At 36.1% G+C, this 18045-nt stretch overlaps 1 long non-coding RNA gene across 1 annotated transcript in view; it reads left to right on the top strand.

The window, feature by feature from the left end:
- Window positions 1-17406, top strand: part of LOC309846179 — a 431730-nt gene extending 414324 nt beyond the window's left edge. The window contains exon 5 of the long non-coding RNA XR_014301764.1: window positions 17371-17406. This is a non-coding gene — a long non-coding RNA (uncharacterized lncRNA). The remainder of the gene's footprint in view (window positions 1-17370) is intronic.
- Window positions 17407-18045: the final 639 nt, after the last annotated feature.

Genomic DNA, 18045 nt, shown 5'->3' with positions numbered 1-18045 from the left:
AAGAGTATATCAGATATTTTTTAAAGGTCACTGTTCCTCAGCTGTGTCCCCTCTTATCTGTCCCGCAAATTTATACCTTAATCTTTTCCCATCCCCAAAGACACCTTCCTTAAGTATCTAGCTTTAGCAAAGTCTCTCTTATATCACAACATTCTCTTTCAATTCTGCTACTGGCTTTGTTCTCTCACAGACTTTCTTTAATCTCCTTATTTAAGGGAGTAGTTTTAAAAATGAAAATATATCAAATTCTTCCTCTCCTCCTACTATTTTGGAATTGTGGAGAAGGTATCTGTATGGGGGAACACTTCCATTGGAATGAGTGAATATTGCAAGTAGTGTTTTTTTTTTTAATTTTTATTTTAGTGAAAAGGTAGAACTTTGTAGAAAAGTTGAGTTTATTCACAATAGAACAGAGGATATGTCAAGAAACCACACCAAACTCTATGGGAAACATTGCCTTATATACTGAAACATTTGTCCTTGAGTAGAAATCAGGGAAATCAGAGATTCTCTGAATAAAGATAGAGTTTGCAGTAATGAAGAAGTATATAACAACTGTGGGCCACATGCTAGGGAAGTAGATAAGAGTGGACAGAGATTCCAGCTGGAATATTTGCATGTTAGTATATTTCTATAATTTGCACCAAGCAGCTAGCTTCTGTAGCTCTAATATGGGGAAACTGAAGAAACAGACCCAAGGACAAAGTCAGGAGTACAAAACACTAGGAATGAATTTATTTGAAAACCATTACTTTCTATGTTATAAATTTTCTTGTTACACAGATCATAATTTTCTTAATATCATTTAATGTTCATATTTTTAACCACATAGCATTCTTCTCCCATCTACTCTATTCACAGTTTATATACTTAATTAAGTGTAACCCATAGCTTAGTGTCTATTTCAAGTTTAATGGTCTAAGGCTTCCACTTAAGAGACAGTAAGAACGCTGGATTTGGCTGCCCCAACCCCAAATCAAAGCAATGGCAGTGACTGGTCTTTTTTTTGTAATGGCAATTTTTAGAGAATAATTCCAATATGCTTCAAATACAGATATCTTCTTAAGTATGTGAAAATTCTCCCTGAAATCTTTTTTTAGCTATTCAATCTTCTCAGTGTATTTTACTCCTTTAAATAGAATGCAATGGTAGATTTTACATTAGCACTCCATATTCCAAACATAAGTTATCCAAAGTATACATTTTTAATGCACAAGGGAAAACATAGCAAAATTAAATAGCAAATTCACTATTTTTATGACATACAGATAAAATTTACAGAAAATATGCAAAGCTATAGTGTTTACAGTGTGTTAGCAAATTAAAAATAATCTCAAGAAAGAGAAAATCCAAAGGACAAACATCAATACAATTTTTAAAGGCTATGTAAAAATGATTTCAGTATTGGAAAAAAAATATGTGGAGACAATGGTGAATATGGGAGAAAAATGCATATTTTAAAGCAAGTGTCTCCCCAGAGTCACAGGATAAAAATTTAATTTTGAACCAACCATATTCAAGTCTTCCAGAGATTATGTTTCTTTACAGTTCTATTTTGCCATAAGAAAGAAAAGCTTAACATTGCACAAACCCAAAGTATAACTTTGCTGCAACATAGATACTGAATTTACAATTGTATTAATTGAAACAGAAGCAAATTGGCTCAGGCTAATGTTATAAACCATGCCCTAAAGCAAGAAGTTGCCTGTGAAATTTGTTTCATGTTTTATCTATCTACATATTTCCTTTGGGATTAAAGAAATTCTGATGATTTATTTTTATTTTTACATTGTTTATTCATCTGGTGTTAGATATTCATATTCACAGTTGCTTTGCCCAATGTTGCTTTGCCTGCATTTTCTGTGGTGGTTGGTAACACTCAAGCAATCTGAGTCCATCACTGCAATCATTCCTCCTGAAGAAGCCCTTGTGATTTTACATATTGCTCAGTTATAATCTGAAAAAAAAAGGGGGGGGGGTCAAGTAAAGTAAATAGAATAGAACAATAGAACAACTGTAATTTCATTGTGAATTTATTTTATCTCCTTTTCCTGAATGTGTAATGCAAGAAAAAATAATAATGTCATTTTTTTTTCCTATTGAGTTAATCTGTGGGTTTTAGATTTTAAAAGGAATTGGGAAGAAATGGAGAGCGGTAGTTTTAAGAAAGGTACTGGAGTAAGCCACACGAGGCATAAGTCAATTTTGTTTATTGAGTCATCTTGTACAGAATGTGCTTGTTGAGTAGGTACTTGGTAAAGACTGAATTAAATCCCTCTAGCTAAGCCCCACAGAACTTGATTGTCATTTCCTGGAGTTCTTATTCTTAATATTGGGATTCCTTGGACTCTTCGCCTAAGCCTTACACTCTGCTACTGACACACACTCCAATCCCCATGCCTTTAGATACTATCTCTACGATCATGATTCCCAATATGTATCTCCAGACTTAATTTCTCCTCTGAGCTACTGATTACTACATCCAACTCCTTACGAAACATTTGTAGTACATAGCTAAGAAATACTTCAGCCAAAAATGGCTAAAATAGAATCATCACAGCTGATACACACATCTAACAACCTATGTTCTCCACCAGTCTTGTCCCTTACAGTAGATACCAACATCCATTCAGTTAACTAAAATTCTAACCAGCAACCATCCTTTATCTCTTTCTTTTACTCATGATCCACATCAGTAAATTCTGTTGATTTTACTTCTGAAATGTATCCTAGATCAACCTAGAGCTATCCAATATTTTAGCTTGCCAAATATACTTTAGTCTAAATCACCACAAGTTCTTTCCTGAGAAGTTTCAGAACTGATCACACAGTTTTTACTCCTGCCTCTGCTTTTCATTTTCCAGAGTACCCAGAGACATATTTCAAACAAAATCAGATAATGTCATTACAGCTTAAAACTCTCCAGCAACTTTCAATTGCCCTTAGAATGTAATCTAACTTCTTAGCAATGGTCACCGGACAATGTGTGACATAGCTTCCCCACCTTTCTGGTGTGTCTTTTGCTAACCTTTCCTGCTCACAAGATTCCAGCTACAGTGGCCTTCTTTGTTGCTTGAATATAAGTTCACACAGGCCCATATGTGTTCTGTCTCCCTTTACATAATCATTTTATCCTCTTATCTTACATTCTTACATGACTGTCTTATTCTGAACTATTAGGCCTGATTTTCCAAAATATTCTTCTTGTGAGCCACATCACTTATTTCATTTTCTTCATTTCACTAATTGTCCAAAATGACTTTTTTTTTTTTTTTTTGCTTTGCCTATTTGCTTATGCCCTCCCCCTACCCACTCCTCCATACTGCAAGAATGCAAGTGGAAACAGGTCCACATGGCCTATCCCCAGTGAGAACAGCACATAACACAGAGTGTGTGCATGTAGATCCTAAAAATACTTGTTTAATAAATGTTAAAAATAATTATTAAATCTAGAATAAAGAAAAAAAAATAAAGTGAAAATTGTTCCGTACTCATTTTAATTCACTGTTTTGTTATTTGCTTGATATTGCACAACAGTAGAGTCATTAAATTTATCATGTGGTTAAAACATTTTTTATAGTGTAAAATATTTAAATAAGAGAACAAGGAACACCAGGATAGTAGCTTTTTTTATTTTTATTTTTTTAAATGGAAGTACTTGATGTTATGTAGAGTTACCAGGCAGGGATCTCAAAATCTAAGTGTAAAAATGGATAAAAAGAAGGGACAAAAAAGTCAAAATCTACAGTCCTTTGTATTCTGGAGACATAACACATAACAGATACTAGCTGAAACGTTAGGAAAACCAACAATACTTGGTTGTTGTCGGGGATGTGGGGTAGATTCCTTAGGTTTGGTAGTTTCAGTTTTAAAACCAGGGCAGGTTGGCCATCCTTGTTAAACGTAAGGACTTTTTCTCTTGCTATTTATATTTTCCATATCTTCCCTGCTACTTGTTTCCTATGTATAAGTAGATGTCCTTAGAAAACTGTAAGATAGCTCTATTGGTTTTGAAAACATACAGATGAGACCGTCCTATTCTTCAATAGAACTGGGAGGAAATCAAGTAGATGTTGCTGGCACGAGTGGTGTCTACTTGAGAAAGTAAATAGGTTGGGTGATGCAATCCTGGAAGGAGAGGAAGAGGAGTATCAGAATTTTCATCCTTAACTAGCAGTTGAGCTCACTAACATTTTGTTCGAGGAGGTCATTGAGGACCATGACCACCAGTTGACCCATAGCTGGATTCAAGCAGTTGGGACTCCTTACTCCCTCTTCAGCCCTTGGAATGCATTTTATGTCCACTGTTCCTATAGCCAGAGTTGATTCAAGAACAGAGCCTTGAAAGAGTGATATATTGTTGAGATCATCTGGGCTATACATGTGGCTAAACCCTGTTAAACCTCTACTTATACCTTTAAGTTCTGTCAGGCAGGCACAGAGATCTGCTCCTCTTACAGCCACCCAAGACAAGCCTCATATGTAATTTCACTTGTTAATTTGAAAACCTGCCACCTACTCGTCTGGGTGATCTGCCTTTTTCTTCAGTCTCTCCGTGCCCTCCAAGTGGCCAGTTTCAGATTTCACCTGGAGAACTCCTGAGGTTATGATCCAACACATTTATTGTGGTTATACTGATATATTTGTATTTATTTGTTTTGTTGTGTACTTTTAATTTACTTAGATATTACTGTGCATGATATTTCTCCCTTTTTTGTAGTAATTTCTTTTTTCCTTTTCCCCCTCCAAATCAATTGGATAGTATATCTTCTTTTTTTTTTTTCTTTCTTTCTTTCTTTCTTTTTTTTTTTTTTCTGGGTAGTTACCCAGTTAAGTTACCTCACTTAACAAAGCATAAAGCTAGTAAATATTCTTGTCCTTCTTCCAAATAATAAAAGAGCTTTAGAACACCTTAATCTCAACTCCTCCAACCAACCTTTTGAATATGATGGAGGTCTAGTGTTTCAGCCACTGTTTAATTTGCCCCCAAATTGATTACTAATGTTATTATATTATCATGTTTTATAAATTATTAATATTACAATATGTCTTATATTACACAGTGATTTTTTTTAGAGTTTACCTATATGAATCAGTGTCTTTACTTACCATTCTTTCTTACATTTTTCTTTCTGAATTCAATTTACTTCTTCCTAAATTATATCTTTTAGATTTCCCTCAGTAAGGGATGTAGTTAGAAACTAATGATTTTTTTTGTCTGAAAACATCTCTTTTAACCTTCATTAATAAATTAGTGTAAATAAATAAAATCTTTAAAGAAATAGTCAGGTAAAGGCTGCTGTAATATTTATTTTCACTTAGCACTTTTGAGATATGATTCTTCCATTTTATATGTTCTACAATTGCTGTAAACCTAATCTACTTCTGTTTAAATATTTATTTTATCTTCTAGCTACTTTTAAATTTGTGTTTATGTTTATTTGTGAGGTAGATTTAGTTGAATTTATCTTGAGATCCATTTAGTTTCTTGAAGAGATAGGTAAATAGGTAGGCCAACATATACAGATTTATATAAATATACAGATACATATTACAAGTTATATATATTAATATCACAATTCTTGAACATTTTTCATGTATTACTCCTTTAAGAGTACTTCTGCTCATTGTCTTTCTGGCTCCTATTAGCCAGATGTTAGACCATCTCACCCCCCCCCCTTTTTTTTTTAATGTCTCATAATCTCTTTCTTATCTCCCCCCCTTTTTCCTCTGGTAATGTTATGGACAATTTATTCAGCTCTGATTTCCTGTTAATTATTTCTTAGCTATATTTAATATATCTGGTTACTAGTTTTAAAGCTAATATTGTTGCTTATAAAATTATAATTGGCACTCACTGAAAATTATCTTTTTTTGATAACATCTTGTTTATTTCATATTTTCTCTCCATCTTTCATTTTTAATTATTTTAAGTAATTATTTTCTAATCTATGTTTAGTAATCCCATTATCTGAATTTTTATTTCTAATTTTGCTCTTTGATCTTTCTGTTGACTCTGATTCAAAATTTACTCATTTGTTTAATAATTATGGATTTGAACTCATGCTTAACAGGTTTTATATTCATAATCTCTAAATCCTTTGGTGAGAGTGTGTCCTTCTGGAGAATTTTGGAGACTGCATAAGTTACTAACCCAGAAGTAATTTATTGTTAATGCCTCTCTGTGGAATTTCTGTGTTTTTATCAAAAGTTTAAATTTAAGCCCCATACCTGTTAAGAGAATTTCATTCGAGGCTTTTCAATCTCTTCTCCTTGAAATCCCAAGGCTTTTGATAGAGATTCATAAGTGTCCTAGAAAACCAGAAGGTCAGTGATTCCATATTAGTCATTTCCAGTTTTTTCTTCATTTTGGTCACTGAAGATTTCCTTAATATACTTCTCTGAGTTGTATTTGCCTAATGTTTGACCTAATGTTTATCCTTTCCTTTTTTACACATATGCCCACTCATAAGACTATTCTGGATTTTGGCTCAGGAGCCATTTATGGAATATATGTCATGAAGCTTAGTCATACCAATTCCCTTTCATTCTTGCTTTCTTTCCCTTTTAACACTCATCTCTTGCCACTTCAGCTAAAGTCTCAGACTGGCTCATGACTGATATGAGAATTGAGGACTAGAGTGGTTGTATAAAGAAAAGGAAATGCCAAAAGAAAGAACTCTGATAAAATTAGAAAAGAGGAGAAAGAATGACCACTTCAACATATATCTATATCTATATGCATGTGTGTGTGCTTGTCAGAGAAATGATACGCACAGTATGTATGTATTATATATGCATGTATGTATTTCAGTGATATTGTTGGAACTCAAGAATTTCATTACTAAAATAATTTTCTATGCTGAGTGAGTACCTATTTGCATTTGTTTTCATAATTATTTCTATAATTGGTTCTACAAGTAAATGCAGAAATAGCTGCTTACTCCTACCACCTGCTTAGTAGAGATATACAGAGAAGGCAATAATACATATTTAATTTATTCTTCTTATTTTCCAACAAATAGTATAATCACAATATTGGAATGATATCCCACTTAGTATTCTGTTCTTGCATTCAAACACCCAGGTTCTTTCATAGAAAATAGATGCTCTTTATGAGAACTAAATGGTCAAATATAGAGGTAGATGGCTAATTGCAAATGCTATTTGAATAAATTTGCATATGAAAGGACTTCAAAAAACTTATTTTAAGAAAAAGAATTTGTAGGTGCACGTGCTATCCATAAATCATTTCATTTGAGATGACTCCTTTTCTATACTCGTGCCAGCATCTCTGGAATCAAAACAAAAACTCCAAAGTTTTTGATAAGATCTTTCTTGTCTCTCAATCAATTGGTTATCCAGTTAGTAAGTTACCTGTTTCATATGGAAGGATTTCCATATTTTGTCGATGGCAAGAAAAAAGAAAAATAAAAAATTTGGATCAATAAAGATGAATTAGCTAGGTGAACATTTCAGAAATTCTAGATCATTAAAACATTTTGTATTTCTAGAACTAGAGGTTTTGATTTGTCTTATTCTTTCAAAATTCCAGTCACACAGAAGAGAATCTCCAATTAAATGTCCCTAGAACAGATATTGATTAAAACATATTCTGCTTCATGTTTCTTTCTAATGGGACGTTATTTGTTAACTTTTGATTGCCTTTTGAGTGATAGAGTAGACCACAATGGGATCATTGCTCTCAGAATGCCATGTATCCCTGAAGTCCCTAGCCCAGCTATGTTTGCACTACCTCTGAGACAGAAATGCATAGTAACAATAAATTCAGAGGTGCTTAACACTGATTTTTTTTTCAGTTTTCTTTTTTTTTCCTTTTTTTTTTTTTAAGATTTTATTTATTTACTTGAGAGAGAGACAGTGAGAGAGAGCATGAACGAGGAGAAGGTCAGAGAGAGAAGCAGACTCCCCATGGAGCTGGGAGTCCGATGCGGGACTCGATCCTGGGACTCCAGGATCATGACCTGAGCCGAAGGCAGTCGTCCAACCAACTGAGCCACCCAGGCGTCCCTTTTTTCAGTTTTCTTACATACTAGTGTCATCCTCAATAAATCAGTATGTAGAGTCCATACTCAATTTTTTTGCCCAAGTTCATAATAATGTAGGTGATTTTCAGATTTTGATAATTATACCTAAAACTCAATGATTTGTTTCTGTTAATATTTATGAAAGTGCTTTCATAAGGATAACTGATTACTTTTGTTAAAATGTTTTGGGAAATTTAATCCTTGTTAAAGAAGGTGCCCACCAATGACCAGGTTGTAGACTCACACTATCAACATATATTAAATTAGTAATATTACTTCAAGAACTGCTGGAATTACACCCCCCCCACACACACAAGAGTTTTATTATTCTTTATTGTGTGTCAGATGCATATTCTTGTTTTTTAATAAACATATAATGCATTTTTATCCCCAGGGGTACATGTCTGTGAATCACCAGGTTTACACATTTCACAGCACTTATCATAGCACATTCCCTCCCCAATGTTCATATCCCCACCATCCTCTCCCATCCCCCCTTTCCCCAGCAACGCTCAGTTTGTGTTTTGAGATTGAGTCTTTTATGGTTTGTCTCCCTCCCAATCCCACCTTCTTTTATTTTTTCTTTTCCTACCCCCCCACCCCCCACATTGCATCTCCACTTATTCATATCAGGGAGATCATATGATAGTCGTCTTTCTACGATTGACTTATTTTGCTAAGCATAATACCCTCTAGTTCCATCCACGTCATCACAAATGATAAGATTTCATTTCTTTTGATGGCTGCATAGTATTCCTTTGTGTATATATACCACATCTTCTTTCTTTTTTTTTAAATATAATTTTTTATTTTTTATAAACATATATTTATATCCCCAGGGGTACAGGTCTGTGAATCACCAGGTTTACATACTTCACAACACTCACCAAAGCACATACCCTCCCCAATGTCCATAATCCCACCCCTTTCTCCCAAACCCCCTCCCCCCAGCAACCCTCAGTTTGTTTTGTGAGATTAAGAGTCACTTATGGTTTGTCTCCCTCCCAATCCCATCTTGTTTCATTTATTCTTCTCGTACCCACTTAAGCCCCCATGTTGCATCACCACTTCCTCATATCAGGGAGATCATATGATAGTTGTCTTTCTCTGCTTGACTTATTTCGCTAAGCATGATACGCTCTAGTTCCATCCATGTTGTCGCAAATGGCAAGATTTCATTTCTTTTGATGGCTGCATAGTATTCCATCATGTATATATACCACATCTTCTTGATCCATTCATCTGTTGATGGACATCTAGGTTCTTTCCATAGTTTGGCTATTGTGGACATTGCTGCTATAAACATTCGGGTGCACGTGCCCCTTTGGATCACTACGTTTGTATCTTTAGGGTAAATACCCAATAGTGCAATTGCTGGGTCATAGGGCAGTTCTATTTTCAACATTTTGAGGAACCTCCATGCTGTTTTCCAGAGTGGCTGCACCAGCTTGCATTCCCACCAACAGTGTAGGAGGGTTCCCCTTTCTCCACATCCTCGCCAGCATCTGTCATTTCCTGACTTGTTGATTTTAGCCATTCTGACTGGTGTGAGGTGATATCGCATTGTGGTTTTGATTTGTATTTCCCTGATGCTGAGTGATATGGAGCACTTTTTCATGTGTCTGTTGGCCATCTGGATGTCTTCTTTGCAGAAATGTCTGTTCATGTCCTCTGCCCATTTCTTGATTGGATTATTTGTTCTTTGGGTGTTGAGTTTGCTAAGTTCTTTATAGATTCTGGACACTAGTCCTTTATCTGATATGTCATTTGCAAATATCTTCTCCCATTCTGTCAGTTGTCTTTTGATTTTGTTAACTGTTTCCTTTGCTGTGCAAAAGCTTTTGATCTTGATGAAATCCCCATAGTTCATTTTTGCCCTTGCTTCCCTTGCCTTTGGCGTTGTTCCTAGGAAGATGTTGCTGTGGCTGAGGTCGAAGAGGTTGCTGCCTGTGGTCTCCTCAAGGATTTTGATGGATTCCTTTCTCATATTGAGGTCCTTCATCCATTTGGAGTCTATTTTTGTGTGTGGTATAAGGAAATGGTCCAATTTCATTTTTCTGCATGTGGCTGTCCAATTTTCCCAGCACCATTTATTGAAGAGGCTGTCTTTTTTCCATTGGACATTCTTTCCTGCTTTGTCGAAGATTAGTTGACCATAGAGATGAGGGTCTATTACTGGGCTCTCTATTCTGTTCCATTGATCTATGGGTCTGTTTTTGTGCCAGTACCATGCTGTCTTGATGATGACAGCTTTGTAATAGAGCTTGAAGTCCGGAATTGTGATGCCACCAACATTGGCTTTCTTTTTAAATATCCCTTTGGCTATTTGAGGTCTTTTCTGGTTCCATATAAATTTTAGAATTATTTGTTCCATTTCTTTGAAAAAGATGGATGGTACTTTGATAGGAATTGCATTAAATGTGTAGATTGCTTTAGGTAGCATAGACATTTTCACAATATTTATTCTTCCAATCCAGGAGCATGGAACATTTTTCCATCTCTTTGTGTCTTCCTCAATTACTTTCATGAGTACTTTATAGTTTTCTGAGTATAGATACTGTGTCTCTTTGGTTAGGTTTATTCCTAGGTATCTTATGGTTTTGGGTGCAATTGTAAATGGGATTGACTCCTTAATTTCCGTTTCTTCTGTCTTGCTGTTGGTGTAGAGAAATGCAACTGATTTCTGTGCATTGATTTTATATCCTGACACTTTACTGAATTCCTGTATAAGTTCTAGCAGTTTTGGAGTGGAGTCTTTTGGGTTTTCCACATATAGTATCATATCATCTGCGAAGAGTGATAATTTGACTTCTTCTTTGCCAATTTGGATGCCTTTAATTTCCTTTTGTTGTCTGATTGCTGAGGCTAGGACCTCTAGTACTATGTCGAATAGCAGTGGTGATAATGGACATCCCTGCCGTGTTCCTGACCTTAGCGGAAAAGCTTTCAGTTTTTCTCCATTGAGAATGATATTTGCGGTGGGTTTTTCATAGATAGCTTTGATGATATTGAGGTATGTGCCCTCTATCCCTACACTTTGAAGAGTTTTGATCAGGAAGCGATGCTGTACTTTGTCAAATGCTTTTTCAGCATCTATTGAGAGTATCATATGGTTCTTGTTCTTTCTTTTATTGATGTGTTGTATCACATTGACTGATTTGCAGATGTTGAACCAACCTTGCAGCCCTGGAATAAATCCCACTTGGTCGTGGTGAATAATCTTTTTAATGTACTGTTGAATCCTATTGGCTAGTATTTTGTTGAGTATTTTCGCATCTGTGTTCATCAAGGATATTGGTCTATAGCTCTCTTTTTTGGTGGGATCCTTGTCTGGTTTTGGGATCAAGGTGATGCTGGCCTCATAAAATGAGTTTGGAAGTTTTCCTTCCATTTCTATTTTTTGGAACAGTTTCAGGAGAATAGGAATTAGTTCTTCTTTAAATGTTTGGTAGAATTCCCCCGGGAAGCCGTCTGGCCCTGGGCTTTTGTTTGTTTGGAGATTTTTAATGACTGTTTCAATCTCCTTACTGGTTATGGGTCTGTTCAGGCTTTCTATATCTTCCTGGTTCAGTTGTGGTAGTTTATATGTTTCTAGGAATGCATCCATTTCTTCCAGATTGTCAAATTTATTGCCGTAGAGTTGCTCATAGTATGTTCTTATCATAGTTTGTATTTCTTTGGTGTTAGTTGTGATCTCTCCTCTTTCATTCATGATTTTATTTATTTGGGTCCTTTCTCTTTTCTTTTTGATAAGTCGGGCCAGGGTTTTATCAATTTTATTAATTCTTTCAAAGAACCAGCTCCTAGTTTCATTGATTTGCTCTATTGTTTTTTTGGTTTCTATTTCATTGATTTCTGCTCTGATCTTTATGATTTCTCTTCTCCTGCTGGGCTTAGGGTTTCTTTCTTGTTCTTTCTCCAGCTCCTTTAGGTGTAGGGTTAGGTTGTGTACCTGAGACCTTTCTTGTTTCTTGAGAAAGGCTTGTACCGCTATATATTTTCCTCTCAGGACTGCCTTTGTTGTGTCCCACAGATTTTGAACCGTTGTATTTTCATTATCATTTGTTTCCATGATTTTTTTTCAATTTTTCTTTAATTTCCCGGTTGACCCATTCATTCTTTAGAAGGATGCTGTTTAGTCTCCATGTATTTTGGCTCTTTTCAAACTTCCTTTTGTGGTTGAGTTCTGGCTTTAGAGCATTGTGGTCTGAAAATATGCAGGGAATGATCCCAATCTTTTGATACCGGTTGAGTCCTGATTTAGGACCGAGGAGATGATCTACTCTGGAGAATGTTCCATGTGCACTAGAGAAGAATGTGTATTCTGTTGCTTTGGGATGAAATGTTCTGAATATATCTGTGATGTCCATCTGGTCCAGTGTGTCGTTTAAGGCCTTTATTTCCTTGCTGATCTTTTGCTTGGATGATCTGTCCATTTCAGTGAGGGGAGTGTTAAAGTCCCCTACTATTATTGTATTATTGTTGATGTGTTTCTTTGATTTTGTTATTAATTGGTTTATATAGTTGGCTGCTCCCACGTTGGGGGTATAGATATTTAAAATTGTTAAATCTTCTTGTTGGACAGAGCCTTTGAGTATGATATAGTGTCCTTCCTCATCTCTTATTATAGTCTTTGGCTTAAAATCTAATTGATCTGATATTACGATTGCCACTCCTGCTTTCTTCTGATGTCCATTAGCATGGTAAATTCTTTTCCACCCCCTCACTTTAAATCTGGAGGTGTCTTCGGGCTTAAAATGAGTTTCTTGGAGGCAACATATAGATGGGTTTTGTTTTTTTATCCATTCTGATACCCTGTGTCTTTTGACAGGGGCATTAAGCCCATTAACATTCAGGGTAACTATTGAGAGATATGAATTTAGGGCCATTGTATTGCCTGTAAGGTGACTGTTACTGTATATGGTCTCTGTTCCTTTCTGATCTACCACTTGTAGGCTCTCTCTTTGCTTAGAGGACCCCTTTCAAGATTTCCTGTAGAGCTGGTTTGGTGTTTGCAAATTTTTTCAGTTGTTGTTTGTCCTGGAAGCTTTTAATCTCTCCTTCTATTTTCAATGATAGCCTAGCTGGATATAGTATTCTGGGCTGCATGTTTTTCTCGTTTAGTGCTCTGAAAATATCATGCCAGCTTTTTCTGGCCTGCCAGGTCTCTGTGGATAAGTCAGCTGCCAATCTAATATTTTTACCATTGTATGTTATAGACTTCTTTTCCCGGGCTGCTTTCAGGATTTTATCTTTGTCACTGAGACTTGTAAATTTTACTATTAGGTGACGGGGTGTGGGCCTATTCTTATTGATTTTGAGGGGCGTTCTCTGAACCTCCTGAATTTTGATGCTCGTTCCCTTTGCCATAAAGGGGAAATTCTCCCCAATAATTCTCTCCAGTATACCTTCTGCTCCCCTCTCTCTTTCTTCTTCTTCTGGAATCCCAATTATTCTAATGTTGTTTCGTCTTATGGTGTCACTTATCTCTCGAATTCTCCCCTCGTGGTCCAGTAGCTGTTTGTCCCTCTTTTGCTCAGCTTCTTTATTCTCTGTCATTTGGTCTTCTATATCACTAATTCTTTCTTCTGCCTCATTTATCCTAGCAGTGAGAGCCTCCATTTTTGATTGCACCTCATTAATAGCTTTTTTGATTTCAACTTGGTTAGATTTTAGTTCTTTTATTTCTCCAGAAAGGGCTTTTATATCTCTCGAGAGGGTTTCTCTAATATCTTCCATGCCTTTTTTGAGCCCGGCTAGAACCTTGAGAATTGTCATTCTGAACTCTAGATCTGACATATTACCAATGTCTGTATTGATTAGGACCCTAGCCTTCAGTACTGCCTCTTGTTCTTTTTTTTTGTGTTGAATTTTTCCGTCTTGTCATTTTGTCCAGATAAGAGTATATGAAGGGGCAAGTAAAATACTAAAAGGGTGGCAACAACCCCAGGAAAATATGCTTTAACCAAATTAGAAGAGATCCAAAATCGTGAGGGGGGAGAAAGGGGATAAAAAGAGGTTCAAAAAGGAAGAAAGAAAAAAAAAGAAAAGAAAAGAATTTATAAAAAGAAAACAAATAAGAAAAATATAAAAAAGAAAAAATATATATACATTAGATAAACTAGTAAAAAATCGTTTAAAAAGAAAAAGGTAACAGTTTAAAAAAAAAAAATTTACCCGAAGGCGAAAAAAAAAAAATGATAAAGAAAAAAATTAAATTAACTGCAAGACCAAAAAAAAAAAAAAAAAAAAAAAAAATCACAGGGAAAAAGCCATGAGTTCCGTGCTTGGCTTTCTCCTCCTCCGGAATTCTGCTGCTCTCCTTGGTATTGAAACCGCACTCCTTGGTAGGTGAACTTGGTCTCGGCTGGATTTCTTGTTGATCTTCTGGGGGAGGGGCCTGTTGTAGTGATTCTCAAGTGTCTTTGCCCCAGGCAGAATTGCACCACCCTTAGCAGGGGCCCGGGGTGAGTAATCCGCTCAGGTTTGCTTTCAGGAGCTTTTGTTCCCTGAGCGCTTTCCGTAGAGTTCCGGAGGACGGGGAATACAAATGGCGGCCTCCTGTTCTCCAGCCCTTAGGAGCCGAGAGCCCAGGGCCCCACTCCTCAGTGCGCCCTCAGAGAACAGAGCCAGTTACTCCCGTCTGCCTGACCTCCGGCCGCTCTCCGAGCTCACCGAGCCTGCGACCGGTTCAAGGTCACCCCGAGCTGCGAGCTTACTGTCGGCTCTGTCTCTGTAGCCAGCTTTCCCGTTCCAATACCCACAAGCTCTGCGACACTCAGACACCCCCGATCCTTCTGTGACCCTGCGGAACCTGAGGCCACGCTGACCCCGCGTGGGCTTCGCCCCGGTTTAGCCTCTGGAGCGATGTCCCTCAGCGGAACAGACTTTTAAAAGTCCTGAGTTTGTGCGCGGTTGCTCTGCCGCTTGCCGGGAGCCGGCCCCTCCCCCCGGGGTCTATCTTCCCGTTGCTTTGGATTCACTTCTCCGCCGGTCCTACCTTTCAGAAAGTGGTTGTTTTTCTGTTTCCAGAATTGCTGTTCTTCTTCTCTTCGATCTGCCAATGGATTTTCAGGTGTTTGCAATCTTTAGATAAGCTATCTAGCTGATCTCTGGCTAGCTGAAGTAGTCTCAGCCTGCTACTTCTCCGCCATCTTGACTCCTCCCCCCCACATCTTCTTTATCCATTTGTTTGTTGATGGACATCTAGGTTTTTTCCATAGTTTGGCTGTTGTGGACATTGCTGCTATAAACATTCGGGTGCATGTACCCCTTCAGAGCACCATGTTTGTATCTTTAGGATATATACCCAGTAGTGCAATTGCTGGGTCATAGGGAGGCTCTATTTTCAGTTTTTTGAAGAACCTCCACACGGTTTTCCAGAGTGGTTGCATCAGCTTGCATTCCCACCAACAGTGTAGGAGGGTTCCTCCTCTCTCTGCATCCTCGATGCATATTCTTTTTATGAGAATTATAAAAGCTTAGAATGAAGAAGACATAATCAAAGAATGTACAGGTTGAAATATCATATTCTAGGTTTAGGTACAAAGACTCTAAAAATTTCTCCCTCTCACCAAAGTAAGAAACATTGCTACTTTTTAAATATTCATATAAATCTTTAAATCTATTACTTAAAAATTTGTTATTCGAGAATACTTTCTCTTTTTAATAAATTACATGTAAATAGTAAGAAGGTCTTTTAAAAATGGATGAAGAGATAGCCAATTTTTAGTTATCTAAGGAAAAAAAGTGATATGAGTAATTGCACAGAATTGTTTAATGTTTTGAAGCTTAAAATAATTGTGGGCCCAAAAGAAGAATGAAGAATAAGACATTGTAAGTGTGGAATGCACTTGCATGCTTTATATAAGCAATGTTTGCTCTGACATCCTTGACTTGGCCAGAAGTATAAAATTACAAAAGGCAATGTTATCATTTCATTTACCTTAAAAAGATAGAATCCCTTTTCTAAGATGATGCTACTAATATCAGGCTTGTTGCTGGGGTGACCATGTTAATGGCTCAAGACAAATCTGTCACTATTCCTCAAAACGCTAATTTCAAACATATGCTGTGCTAATAGAGGGCCAGAAAGTATTATCACCTTTCCAAAAAAAAATTCAAGCTTGCAAAATAATGATTTTTTTTAAATTTTAAAATATTTTATAAAATCTAAAAATAAAATAAAATGTATTTCCATATGATACAAAAAACATCTTGAAGAACTTGCTTAAGTAGCCATTTATCAATAGAGGAAATTTTCTTTAATTTGATTCTTTATCTTTTCATGAAACTAAAAATTTCATTCATAATAGATATTACTATTCCTTGAAATTCAACTTATTACCAAAAACCTATTCAATACAACAACACTTTTCTCTTAAAGGATGACAGATGGACATAAGAAAAATCTATGCAACATATTATCTCTGTTTTAAATACAATTGTTCTCTTTAGCATCATCTTTTGGACATCTCCCATGCCAAAGGCATATCAGAAGGTCTTCTGGGTAGGCAAAAATGAACAGGGTCAAGGCATAAATGCCCAGAGAGAAACAGTTGAGTATTATAGTACAGGTACAAAATATGTTGGGAACATCTAGGAAAAAAAGAGTAATTCCTTCACTTGGTGTCAGGTGAACTTCTCTAAGAAGTAGTTAGTTGAGGTAGCCCTAAAGAATGGGTAGAAAAAATATGAAGATAAAGAAAAAGGGGTGGACCAAAGTATTGCTTAAAAAGAAAAAAAAAATGTTGAAGATATGACTTCAGTATAGGACACAGAAAAATGGTGGGAGATAAGACTTGAAAGGTAGAATGAGGACTCACTAGATAATGAGAGGGAGAGGGTCTTTAGAAGGTAGAACAGGAGCAGTTGACTGGAGCAATTGAACATTATGCTAAATACTTCAGCTTTTTGTGTACAAAAAAATGGAGTGAACTTTTTTTTTTTTAATCATCAGGGCTGTGTATTAGGATAAGATTTCATGACTATGTTCGTGCCCTGACAAAAACCGTATTATACATGATTTTTTGTACTTTGAAACTTGAAAGTCAAAATAAAATATGGTTACAAAATATACATTTCCCAGTTTGCATATACAAAAGATTTTCAAAAACAACTAGGTATCTAATTTGGATCTAAAATGGTGGGGATGAAATACTTTCATATGAAATAACTCAATGATTGAAATCAAATTGTGTATCTTTATTGCTTATTTAATTTTACTTCTGTAGATAAATTCACAATAGGTGTTTGAAGACAATTTGAAACTCTTTGGTAGTTTTTATGATTGCAATATCAAAATATATTTTTGTTGTTTCAGATGATGGTGCCTGTCAATTAACTGAACAACTGTGGTAAGTTGTTTTTTTTCCTTCTCAAATCTGCACAGAGTGTTTTTCTTTCTATTATTCAAAAGGATGTATGTTCCCTATGAAACCTGTAAAACCATTAACCATTAACACTGAAAGTCAAGCATGCCCTGAAGTAGGGTCTATCCCCCCTCCCCCCACCCCCAGGGACTTAACCTTTCCCTTTTATCTCTGAACTGAGCCAAGAATGGAAGTGTCCTGTACATGTACATCCAGAGTTTAGGAGGGACACTATTATCCAAATGTTTCCCATTAAATGTTCACCATTTATTTGCCCCCAGGGATTACCCTGAGAAAATACCCAAATGTTCACACCATCAAAGGCAGCAAATGTCTTTTAAATAAATATTGTTTAAACTAATTTAAAGTTATATAGGAGTTTGGTAAGAAGAAGCAGATTTTTCTTTCTTTTCTCCTCTTGTTTCATAGAGGTGTTAATGATCCTGGCCATGATGTACACACAGGCTGACTTTCATGTGTCTAGTTTCATAGCTGATTAAATCTGACTTTGCATTAGTTGAGTCATCATACTGGACAGCAGAAATCAAATGGCAGTATCCTATCTGCTATGACCATGGTTGTCATAGACTTCTACTGGGTAATATTCCATGTGGGTAAATGAAATG

The sequence above is a fragment of the Mustela nivalis genome, assembly GCF_964662115.1.
Source record: "Mustela nivalis genome assembly, chromosome: 13".
NCBI classification, from domain to species: Eukaryota; Metazoa; Chordata; class Mammalia; order Carnivora; family Mustelidae; genus Mustela; species Mustela nivalis.
Note: the sequence above shows the minus strand (reverse complement) of the source record. Positions and strands in the feature narration are given on the sequence as shown.